Raw genomic sequence first — 13,290 nt, 5'->3', positions numbered from 1 at the left:
AGAGCGAGCGAGCGAGCGCCTGCACAGGAGCAGGGAAGGGGCAGAGAGAGGGAGACAGAGAAAGTGGGCTCTGCACTGGTAGCAGAAAACTCAATGTGGGGCTCGAACTCCTGAACCACGAGATCAGGACTTGAGCCAAAGTCCAAATCTTAACCCACTGAGCCACCCTGGAGCCCCAAAACAAGATTATATCTGAAGTGAGCTGTGCCTGTAACTACTTACCAATCCTTTACTTCTTTTCCTACCTTGTGTCTCTTCCCTTCACTCTCCTGGTTGTGCTGCATCTTCATTCTCTTAACAATTTCCTAGGAACTATATCTGCTCAGGAAATTGTTTTATTTTCTACTTTAGTGAAAGGATTGAGGCCATCTGCTACAGTCTCAGTGTCTCTATAAAAATAGAGTACCTGCTTCACATAGGTACTATAAATCCTCAACTCTAATCCTTAGTTCTTGCAAAGGTATTTTCATGTAAGGGAGTTGTTCAAATTGATGTTTCTGGGACAGAATGGGTGCTAGAAATTTCTAAAACTGCTATTTAGCTGACATCTCTGTGTAATCCAAAAATTTTTTGAAGTCCATAAATAGTTGCTATAGAATTCTGTAGATCAGAAAATCAACACACCAAAATTTACTTCTGTGTTTGGAATTTGACCAAGATATTATATAGCCTGTTACTTACCAGCTCCTAGCCTGTAAATCTGTAAATCTAGAACACTTTCCCCTGTTGAAATTAGATTCATTTGTCAACCAATTTTAAAAACAAGCCTGGGAAACTGTATGGTAATAAGTATATACAAAAGAAAGGAAATGGAGGTATAAATTTAGATAACAGATGATCAAGTAAACTTAGATTATAAGATTCCTTATAGATCATCTGGTACAACCCTCCTCATTTTAGCTAAGAGGCAGAGAGAGGACCTGAAAACTTGTCTTCTCAAAATCACAGATAGTAAGAGAACAGGAACCAAAATTCATGTCTCCTAAATCTGAAACCTGCAAGGGATGTGAAAAGTCATTTAACCTAAATGATTTATTTCTCAGATGAGGAAATGGAGTTCCAAATTTTTGTATATATAGTTTGGCTTTTAAAATATTAAACATAAGATAACTATTCACCCATTTTACAAATGGGGAAGCTGAGATACTGAGAGGTTACAAAATTTATTTAATGTCAGAAAATATGTAGCACTTGAATTCAGATTTATTTGATGAATAATAAATAATTATGTAGCCTCATCATTTTTACACTTGGGAACTACCATTGGAGAAAATTCCAAGAGTTTTCATGAAGCTTTCCCTCTAAGCTTATTTGAGAGAAAATATAAAGAGTAGAATAAAGTTCCAAGCTTTGGATTAAAAGGGAAGAAAGGTATTTGGGAACTCATTAACTCATATATTCATTTAAACACTTCCTGACCAATGAATATATCCAGACTTTGATCTTGGTGCTGGGACACAAAGATGGAAAAAAAAATGTCTTTCATAGATCATAGTTTCATTGAAAGGAGATACACTATAAATTAATGGAAAGGTGTCAAAGGATACATGGACAGTTTTTAATTGTGCTAGAGGGAGAAAAGGCAGGGCAAGCAGAAGGAACAGCATGTATAAATTCAAAGCCAGAAGGGAATGATGTATTTGGAAGACCACAAAATTATTTGCAGGGAAATGGCAAAAGGTGAGGAAGATGAGCAGAAATCAGATTTTGAAGCCATTTGCACGATTCTTGCAAGAAACTTAAATTGTATTTTGTAAGCAGAATAGAGTCATTAAGTAACATTAAGAAGGGGAAATGCTAAGATGACAGTTCTTACTTATAAAGGGTCAAATTAAAGACAATAAATTGGGATGAGAGTCTACACATACTAATGAACACTGAGAAGACATGAGGCTCTGAACTAAGACTTCCCTTTATTAAGATAATATGATAACTAAAGAAGAGGTGGAAAACAAAGCTCTATTTTCTATTGCCTTTATTCTATTTTAAGACCAATTGAAAAAACTCAAGGATGGAAAATCTTAATCTTACATATGGGACTAAAACATTGCATTTATTATGCAGCTCATGTTTAAAAAGCATATACATATAAAGAGAGTGGTATATTTAACAATATTCCAAATGCCTTAAATATACATTACGGAAAGGTATTTTTTGCAAGTGTGACTTGTGGAATCAAGCTTAATTTATAGCCTTATCTCATCGCCTTCCCCCCCACCTGTCCCATCCCAACCCACAACACCTCCTTTATAGACTTATAAGAACTTCTAAAGCAAATTAGAAGCATGAGACATTTGTTAATGTTTCTACTCATTTTCAATCCACACATTACTAGAACATTGAATATTACTCGATCATGAACTTGAATCACTCACTGGATATTCTTTTAAGCAAAACTTATGATCACAGTCTATTATGTAAAAGAAAAAGTAAGATTATTCCATTTATTTTAGGTGGCATATAGAATATCTAAGAGGAAATAGGACATATATATTTTAAACCACGTTTAAGTTAAACTTAGATGGGTATTTCCAGAAATACTTTATTTATAATAATTCCCAACTTCAAGATTTTACAGTCTCTGATTAATTAAACTCTTACCCTATATAGTAAGTGGAAAGACTGCTTCATTTATCCACAAGTAATTTTCACTATGTGAAATTAAGATTTTATTCCATTTATTTCTTATCTGTTGATTGTGTATTTTTTCATTTATATAACATATTTGTTTTTATAGTGTAAAAGCAAGGAACCGAATCAATTCCATAAACAGTTTGTGCACAGATTGATCTCTTTTGGTTCTCAATGACCATCAAATTGCTGGCATCAAAGAATGAGATCTTGTATTAAAATACTCAGTGCATTAACTATAGCATAGGGCTTAGGGAGGAAATTATGAAGAAACTCAACTAGAATCTTATCAAAGTAGTGGAAAGTGGATTTCCTAGAAATAAGTTTCATGACCGAAGCAACAAAGAATTTTGTCATAAGAAAGGGCAAACAGGGGCGCCTGGGCGGTTCACAAAAGAGAAAAAAATGTGGAAAGATAAAAAAGACTTGGAGACTAAAGAACACACTTCTGAAGAATAAATGGGCTAACCAAGTTAAAGAAGACATTAAAAAGTACAAGGAGGGGCGCCTGGGTGGCGCAGTCGGTTAAGCCTCCGACTTCGGCTCAGGTCAGATCTCACATTCGTGGGTTTGAGCCCCACGTCAGGCTGTGTGCTGACAGCTAGCTCAGAGCCTGGAGCCTGCTTCTGGTTCTGTGTCTCCTTCTCTCTCTGCCCTCACCCCCCACTCATGCTCTGTCTCTCTCTGTATCAAAAATAAATAAAACATTAAAAAAAAAAAAAAAAAGAAAGAAAGAGCAAACAGCCCCTGACAGCCCTGCTGCTATCTGGTAGGTCTGGTGGTTTCTGGACACTGGCCTGGTACTCACAGCCAGGCCTTGGTATCCTCTTGTAGAATATGAACAATTTGACAGAACATCAACCTTAGACAAGGCTACTCTAGGATCATGACGGCCCATGACAAAAACCAAGCACTCTGTAATGGCATCTAAACACAGCAATTATGAGCCCTGAGATACCACACACACCCCTTTCCCAGCTAATACGGGTCATCGATGCTGCTTTGCTGATCACAGTCTTAGCTAGTCTTTTTCCCCTCCTCCTAGGTAAGATGTATTAGACCCCCAGTGATAAAATTACTGTGCTTCCCCACAACATCCAATTCAGAGCACATCTCTGTTTCCTTAATCCCACTCTCAACGCATCTCCCAAAGTCCAAATTCTATGAGAGTTTAACACCGTCTCACTGAGTCAGCCTTGTTTTCCTGGGGTGTACTTTGCCATCCTTGCTATGAGTAATCACCTCAAGTTTTTCAGCTACAGGTGTGTTCTTGCAGGTCTTTGGCTAAAGAGCACTGATAGTGATAAAGTGTTTCACAAGGTCGGCCCTTCGTGCCAATGTTGTCAGGAAGCTCTGACATGTTTGGTACCACAAGCCTCCAGAATGCTGTGTAAGACTAAATGGACCTTCAGAGGAGGAAAATTAGAAGATGCCATAGGGATGAGGAACAGGAGAGATGACTATGGGTGTGCAAAATGGCATTAAACAAAGATCTTCAAGTTAAAGCTGCTGTATCAAACATGGAAGAAAAGAATATGCCACACGGCGGGGACGTAGGCTGGGGCACAGGAAGGACATATCGAGAGCTGAAGGACATTGAAATGATGAAGAGCTTTATAATCCTGTTTCAAAAGAAGCTAGGGGATAATTTTGTCTTTTTCACAAAATCCCCTAAAATCACCAAAGGGAAGGAGTCTCAGCTACAGCATTGAAGAAAGTATACTATTGTGATGTCTACCAAACACGGGCAAAGATCATATAATTAGTGAACTAATGGCCCTCCAAGTAAAGGACCATCAAGATAATAGTAGGTTAATTTCAAACTTCTTAAAAGGGATTAAGATAGGAATTAAAATTTTATGGTAATCAAGGGTGCCTGGGTGGCTCACTCAGTTAGGACTTCAGCTCAGGTCACGATCTCACGTGAATTCGAGCCCTTGTCAGGTTCTGTTCTCACAACTCAGAGCCTGGAGCCTGTTTCAGGTTCTGTGTCTCTGTTTCTCTCTGCCCCTCCCCTGCTCATGCTCTGTCTCTCTCTGTCTCAAAAATAAATAGGCTATAAAAAAATTAAAGAAATATTTTATAGTAATCAGTAGAGTGGGAAGTGCAGGGTTTGAGTATAGATTAAGAAAACAGCAAGAGTGATCCCAACAACAGTGATGATGAAGATAATTACAGCAGCAATATAACAACAGATTTCTCAAAAGCAAGCATTATGAGAACTGAGTTAAACATTTTTAGTTATTCACTTACACACCAATTTTTTTTTCTTTTTGAGAACGGCTGTGCTAAATCCAGTCTGACTTAAATAGTTGTTAAAACTGAGCTAAAGTGCTAGGAGATAATACTTCTCACTCTCTAGTCTCCAGCCCTTACTTGCCAGTCCTTGTTTTCCAAAAGAAGGAAGGATTTAAAACTAGATCGGACTCTGAGTTTGGCTCAACATCATAGCGCATGTCCTTCCCTAATCTTATCTTGCCCTCAACCCTTTGCCTACATAGCAAGCGCTTGCTGGGCGGTCATGCCTGCAACCCGAGCCAAGTTGTGATCTGCCTTCCTTCACCACCATGTCACAACCCAAAGGATATGCAAATTTTTACTTCAGGATTTTTGCAATCACTACCACCTGTTCGAATACTGGATCATTGGCCCTATCAAACTTTTCCTCATTCTTCAAAATTCTACATTGCTTTTGAAGCTACTTTCCTACCATAGGGAATGAAAGGATACTTTCCTATCATCAACTTTGTTTTTCACTTATTTATACTTGTATTTCTCCAAGGCATTGGCAAATGTTTCATTAATCTGTAGCCTTTGCAAGAGTAAAATAAATTCTTAGTCAGGACTTCTAATTGGGACAAAATAGGAGAATGAACAAAACAAAATCCTGCTGTTACCCTCAGGTAGCTCATGGCACGGTGAGGAAGATAAATCTGGAAACAGACCATTATGCTACACTGTGTCACCTACACTCATGTGGGGAGAGGAGCAGGGGGAGGAAGATGAAGGACATTTTGGTGGAAAAGTGTTATTTTCCTTGAGAGTCACAGAACACAGGTGCAGGTAAAGAAAAAAAGTGGGGGGAGGTAAAGGGATCACAGGCATCCCCCCATATATATATATATATATATATAAACACACAGTGAGGAAACATAGATATTTTGAGAAAGCTTTAGTACAGTGTATGAGTTTTGGAAAGACAAGACAGGACACTAGAGAGACAGGCACAGAGGACAACTCAAAGCCCTAATCTAAACAAACCACACGGAGATGTGTGCCTGAATACCTAGGAATTCTTTCTGTCAGGAATTTCTCTTGAAAGCAATATAGAGCTCCTCAAGGATTTTAGGGAAGGAATACATAATAAAATTCAGGATTAAAAGATGGTGCCAGCTCTCCATAGAGAGTAGATTGGACAGAAAGCCAGAGGTAATCTCCTGAAATAGTCTAGGCAGAAAAGTATATGGTCTGAATTAAAGTAGTGGCAGGAGAGGAAGAAATTGAGAAAGGTTTCAGAAATATTTAGAGATGGGGTGATATTTAGAAGGGAGCATGAAAAGCTAAGCCTTGGTGAATAATTAGCTAGGTTAAGGAGAGAAAAATAAAAATCACGAATGAGTCCCAGGTTTCAGGCTCTAGTAACAAGATGAAAGAAAATAATGTAAAGGGAATACTAGAACTCGCTGTGAGGGTGGGCTGAGGTTAGCCTCCCCCGCTTTTCTTTTTAACTAGCTCCAAGATTCTGGGACAGTTTCTTAATCTCTCTGTTTACTCATTTATTTTTATGTTTAATTTTGAGAGAGACAGAGAGACAGAGTGTGACTAGGACAGGGGCAGAGAGAGATGGAGACAAAGAAACTGAAGCAGGCTCCAAGCTCTGAGCTGTCAGCACAGAGCCTGACGCAGGGCTCGAATTTGTGAACCACGAGATCATGACCTGAGCTGGAATTGGACACTTTACCAACTGAGCCACCCAGGTGCCCCTATGATTACTCATTCTTTAAAGGAGGATAACCCTACCCATGTTTTAAATTATTTTGAGAATTAAATAAGTTTAATAAAGCCCTTCTAAGCACTTATCATGTACAAGACACTTATCTAAGTATCTTATATACAGTAACTCAGTTACTTTGAACAGCTATCCTATGAAGTAAGTACTTTTCTAATCCCTATTTTACAGCTGAAGCAGAGGCACAGAGAGGTTTACCAACTGACCCAAAGCCACGGAGCTGGTAAGTGACAGATCCAAATTTCAAACCTCTTTAATCTGACTACAGAGAGGGTGCTTCACCAATGTTTACAGTGCCTCTCATTAAATATTTATCATTTTATATAAATTATTATCACAGTGGTTATAATCTCTGGTGTCACTGGCAGGATATACTTAACTGTTTTCCCTATCCATTTGTTTCAAAAGTATTTGCAGAGTATATGGATGTACATACATTTTACTCAACACTAGGATGGATTCAAGCATAGTGACGCACCTATCTTGGGGCTGCTTACAGTTTAATTTTGAACACAAAATGCACATCATGGAACAGACGACCAGATTATGTTTTTAAAGGGGTCAGATGCTTTCAGCATAAGATATAAAGCATCCATATTGAGACCATTACAGCAGGCACTGGGTAGAGATGTAGACTTGGGTTCTCTGCAACGTACAGATTATTGGTGAAACTGTAAAAATTAATGAGGTTACCTAGTAGATATTGACAGGGAGGGGGAGCCTAGAAAAACTGCAAACAAGGAAACTGGGGACTGCCAATCCAAAGCCCAGGTAAGGGCATACAACTCATTGGATGTCTGTGGTCCTTGGAGTCCTCACTTAGAAAATTAGTGGATCTTGGTTTAAGAGTATGTATGCTAAGAACTATTCCCACTCCTAATGTTTGCAGCTTTTTGCAGTCAACAAATGTAAACAATGGTAGAGAAGCTGAAAGTCAACTTCCAACTTTAAAACTGAGAAAAAAGCCAAGCTTCATAGCTGTTGCTCTGCCATGGTAAATAATTAGTAAGTAGTTTTCTTTTCACAAAAGACCATTCAGTTAGTTTCAATTGCTTTTATTTATCCTAGAGGATTTCAGCTTCAGAAATGTTCTTGCGGTTACTATGTACAGAAGTTCTGTGTGGGAGATTTTAAGAGAAAACAAAATGGCACCTTTATTCCTTAAGAGGAATATTAATGAGGTAGAGAAGATAATGAGCATAATTATAGTAAGCTTTCTGAAGTCTGCTCTTAATACCAGAATTTGCTTTTTTAAAAAAATTTTTAATGTTCTTTATTTATTTTTGAGAGACAGAGAGAGACAGTGGGGACAGGGGAGGGTCAGAGAGAGAGGGAGACACAGAATCTGAAGCAGGCTCCAAGTTCTAAGCTAGCTGTCAGCACAGAGCCCGACGCGGGGCTGGAACCCACGAACCGTGAGATCATGGCCTGAGCCGAAGCCGGACGCTTAACCGAATGAGCCACCCACGCACCCCAGGATTTGCTTTTTTCCTTGCCTAATCCTTTTTTTCCTTTCCTGATTTCATATGGTAACACAGAAAATTTTAGTGCTGTATAAGGATGCAATGCACAGAGGTTTGGAAGACTGAAGAAAAAAACTTGCAAGATGCTCTCAATGAAGCCACATAGGAACCCTGACCAAGGGGCAGAGGAAGACAACAGATGATTACCACGCCTATACCCCTAGCTGGCCCCTGCTTCCAGCCCCAGGGAAGATGTTGGGCTTCTGTGTGACTAGAGTGGAAGGCAACTACTGTTATGCATGTTATGATTTCCCATAAAGTGTGAGAAGAGAAATCACAATCTGTACCTGGGACCAGGTTAGCAAATCTTGAAGATGGTCAATGGACCCTGAGTAGAACTGACAGAGCTCAGTTTTTCCTCCAGTTTTGTTCAAAACTTGACACACAGAGTGAAGACATCTCAGACTGAATGCAGAAACAAACACATCTAAGCTTTGCACAAGTTTGGGGGGAGGGGAGGGATGGGGGTGAGAGGACTAAGAAATCAGTGATATTAGGTGAAACAAATGATCTCCAGGACTTGACCCACTTAGAGATAATCAGTGGAAGGCGAACATTTGCAGTTAGAAAAGATTTAGACATAGTAATTTTGAATAGATGAATAAAATCTAGCTATTGAGTGCTTACTATGTGTCAGGGAAGACCCCTGCCTTCCTGGAGTTTACAGCCCGGCCCAGGAGCCTTTTCGAGGGAATAGCACAGGCCTCTGCCCACGCGCCCTTATCACTGTGCAAGTTCTCACTACAGCACGTGTCCTCCTGTACTGTAACTGCCCATCCAGGAGTGTGCTTACATCTAACTTTTGACCAGGCTGCTCTTAAAAGCATGAGGCTACTACTAGAGGTGAGAGGTTTCCATAGAAGCTAGAGGCCTTCCTCTTTCCCTCCAAGAGACTGAGCTAAGATTTGGATTAGTGTTTGTTCCCCATTTCAAATGAAACATTTCAACAAACATTACAGGGCTATGAAACCCAAAGCTTAGAGTGCACACTCACTTGTGTTACCATATTTGAAAGGTGTTTCCATGTGCTTTATGCAAGTTATTCAGCATTTTAAAAATGCATTTTTCATTTGTAGGGGCAATGGCAAGACTCTGAGAGTGGGCAGAGGGGGCAACTCTGACTATTATCTTCCTTCTAATTCTGTAAAGGTAATAAATAGTCACCTGTTCAGCCTATCTTCTTCGGGAGATGGATGGTTCATTGAGGGGTCTGCTTGTGTGAGTGGTGGGGAAAGTGTCTACAAAATCATCCTACATCTTTATCATTTACTAACAGGTTTTTTTTCCAACTTCCATGTAAACACAATTTAGGATAACCACCTGTGAAAAGATCCTGTATCCTTTTAAACATCCAGCACAAGATTGTCAGTAACGTTCTCTGGAGCCTACAACAGTGTCTGACACAGAGTGAATGCTCATACATATGCGTTTTAACAAATGCATCAATGAATATGTGACTCTGAAAGATAGTTGGCTCCAACAGGTACCCAACCAAAGTAGGGTTGCTGTTTTAGGGTTCACTCTTAAAGGAAGAATATTTGTTGAAAATATCCTGCTCACTTCCTACAAATTTCGCCTGCTCTTAAAAGATCTTGTGTTTAGGGCCATTGCTATGGGACCACAGTAGTGAATAAACTAACTTTTATTACTTCATTTCTAAAGCTTCCTAGATTGAGATACAAGAAGGACGCTTTTCTATGGCATCTATTACATTTCAAAGAATAGCGGTAAATGGGCCTCTACCTGCATTTCTATTAGACTGTGTTTTTAATTTTTCCAATTATGACATGACTAATATCCTTTACAATTTCCTAAAGAATAAAATGGAAGAAATGTAGCATTTTATTTGGAAGATTTAATGAGGAAAGCAATATAAAGAGATGAAACTAGTATTTCTTTTTAAAGCACTGTTCTTATTCCACTTGTAAACTTCACAAGCATTCAAGGAAGAACAATGCTTTTCTATTTGGGGACACTCTGGAGTCCTTGGTGAATGTAGCCAAGCTGTCTGCTATGCCCCTCAATAACGCTTGCCAACTTGCTGTCATTTCCTCTGTCAGATGACAGTGTTTGTGTGACAAAGGTCTCTAGGTATATTTCAAAACATTTTAAACAATGGCGTACCACAAAACACCTTCTTAAAAGTGTTAATCATTTTCCACACACCTAATTTATCAGAAGACACAAGACACAATCCACCTTATCAATCTTCATAAAGAAATGGCTGGGAAGCTCACTGGGGAACCAGTGGCATACTCTTAGCCTTTTGTGAAAGAAAAAACTTCAGCGGCTTAGTCAATTTCTGCCCTTTGATACAACACAGCAAACAGTGAAACTAATTATTTACTAAACTAGGTTTCTTTTTGTATTCTCTGTACACTTATGCTAGTTTTAGATGGTTTCATTTTCCTGATGAAAAACAGTTCATTGTTTGTGATGGAGAGAATCACTCTTAACCCTGAATGATTTAGGATCCCAGGACCCTGATAAAAACAGTGTCACTCCTCCACCTGCAATAGCTCCCGTTTCTCACTGCCCACCACTCCTTTTAAGCTGTAGTAAAGTGGTGATGAACTTTGCAGTTTTCCTCTGAAGAGCAATAAAAAACAAACAACCAAGCAATAAAAAAACATTTTCCCTTTTCATTCATTTTAAAGCATTTCTTTTTCATTTCAGAAATCTCGGAAACTTAGCTTACAAACACTAAGAAGATTAAATTCCTTAATGAATAATCTTAATTAGCAACTGGTACTAAAAGCAAAATTAGCCAGAGTCACATTAATATCAGTAGGTTGTTATGTATTTCCTCACTCTACAAAACATATCCTTCCATTTAGTTGGCCTACTCTGCAGTCTTAAATGGTCATGGCCATTGATTTGCTAGCCACTGGAAAGCCTGTCCATCCCCACCTTTTTGTTTTTGACTGGCAGTGATTTTTCTGAGTTCAAGAGCTTACCTTTTCCCAGGTGAAAATTGTTTTATTATCCTCAGGTGTTTGCTTTCTTCCTTAAGCTCTCAGAACAGTTAGCTGCAAAGTTGTCATTGTCTTTTACAAAGGGATCTGATTCCAAATAATTAGTGTTTGTATTGTACATCATTTAAAAATATTCCTACTTTCCTTGCCAAGATTACAGGAGTCTCAAGTACTGTCTCACAAATCCCACTTTCATTATGTAGTCAGGCATACCTGAGAACAACACAGGCCGCCTATTTCTCTTCACCTGATCCAAGCCCCACCTGAGTTCTGAGTTCTGACACAGGAAGTACACAGGAAGTTGACACTTTTGTAAGCATCAGTCCAGAACGCTTTCCCCAGCATTGAGCACAGCTCCAAGTGGCCATTTCTTCAAAGAATACAAGGAAATGATCTTCTTTAAAAGGTAAAACATTCTACCCAGTCCATTTCGAGATTTTGCAAAATAGCATGGGGAGTCAGAGGATACTGATTTTTAAATCAACATCTGGTTTTGTCCCTAAATAAGCATGTTGGTAAGTTTCCTCTCTGCATAAGTCACTCCTCTATTATTCTTTGCAGTGTTTTCTGGTCTTATATAGCCATACTATGAAACACACCATGTAACAAAGTTCTGCTATGTGACAAAACCCCTTCCTTCCAAAATAAGTTATCTAGTGCCTATAATCACTACAGTTTGTATGATCATTAGTGATCATTATGTTTATATATGGAAACAATACTTTCTTCTTTCCTTCTAAGAGTCAGTTTAGAGGATTGACTCTGTTCAGTTAGTTCTTAAATATACTTGTGAGTCTTGACAATAAGCCAACAAAAACATTTTCAGAGTCCCATGAACAAAGATCATTCAGCTTCTAGTCTCATTTAAAAAAAGTTTTTCCAATTTGCAACAGAAAAAATTAATTGGGCTTTAGAGTGTCCTTTTCAAAAGGCTAGTTTAAAAATCCCGTAAGAAGGTAAACCAGAATTTTTTTTTTAAACCAGAATTTAAATAGGATAGCTCAGTCTAGATTGGGACAAGCCATATCAGCTTAGAGAATCTGAGGAAGTAAGATTGCCAGTCAAAGTATACTTTTTGAAATAAGAATTCTACATTTTCTGATACTTTCTAAATAAAAGCCAGGAAAATGTGCAAATGGACATTTCATAGGATGAATTTAGATACTAGTGGACATGTTAAATTTAAGTCTCAAAATTCATTTATTTCATTGGAAGCTTACACATGTTAAAAGAAGCATCATAGACTAAAGTATTACAGCAGATCGTATTTATCTTCCTAAAGAGATAAAAATAATAATTATTAATATCTGCCAGATGAGAGCCCATTACAACAAAGACCTTGATAGTCTCACCCCTAAACAAAAATGATTTTGCTCACCAACTTCGAGGGGAGCTTCCTTGTCTTGATGTAGGATCTGGAGTCAGCTTCAGAGAGACTGTTGTAGGAGGAGACGCAGAAAATAAACACATGATTGCCACAGCGCAGCAGCTGAGAACTCAAAAATGAGGCACGGGGTCTTGACCATTCATCTGTCTTTAAGGTTATCCTGACATCTGAAAGACATGGACAGCCCGAGCCTTCCAGCACTTCAGGCGCATGCCTAACACAAGATAAATATAGATCCCTGACACCTGAGCCAGATGGAATGAAAGTTAGCTTGAAAAATCTCATTTATTTTGTGCCTTGCTTGAGGAAAATAAAACCATTAATCCTTTTCCTGTTAAAACCTGTTATGCCCCTTAAAAAATAGTTTCAGTGCTTATGAAACATGAAAATTCAAATAGGCATTAATAATCAATTTGCTTCTCTCTGTAATTACCATTTGTGGCATAGTATAGAGACAGGCTCGAATTCACCTTTCTTGGTGAGGTATAAAAGCGACATGTTAATGAACATTAATAATTAGTTTTTCACGTTTTTTTAAAAGGATTTTTTTGCAGTGAGTCCTTAAACGTGAGTATCTATTTGGTAAACTTTCCAGTATCTTTTCTCCTCTATCCTCTAAATAGTGATTTGGTCCTTTGTGCTTTGTCTCAATTCTTGAGGCAGAAAGTGTCATGCGTGCCCAGATGCTTCGGTTTAAGGTAAACTTTTAGGTTGTGTAATGTAGCTTATTTAAATTGAATCTTGCTTACTACTCTTTGTAAACAT

At 38.4% G+C, this 13,290-nt stretch overlaps 1 protein-coding gene across 2 annotated transcripts in view; it reads right to left on the bottom strand.

Annotated features, from left to right (window-relative positions):
* CD36 (CD36 molecule) overlaps positions 1–12,688 on the bottom strand; it is a 75,878-nt gene extending 63,190 nt beyond the window's left edge. The window contains exon 1 of one of the 2 annotated variants that reach the window (XM_029928073.1): positions 12,517–12,688. The gene's annotated coding sequence lies outside the window, so the exon portion shown is untranslated. The remainder of the gene's footprint in view (positions 1–12,516) is intronic. The other variant, XM_029928080.1, reaches the window with a different exon arrangement.
* Positions 12,689–13,290: the final 602 nt, after the last annotated feature.

The sequence above is a fragment of the Suricata suricatta genome, chromosome 2 (assembly GCF_006229205.1).
Source record: "Suricata suricatta isolate VVHF042 chromosome 2, meerkat_22Aug2017_6uvM2_HiC, whole genome shotgun sequence".
NCBI lineage: Eukaryota > Metazoa > Chordata > Mammalia > Carnivora > Herpestidae > Suricata > Suricata suricatta.
Note: the sequence above shows the minus strand (reverse complement) of the source record. Positions and strands in the feature narration are given on the sequence as shown.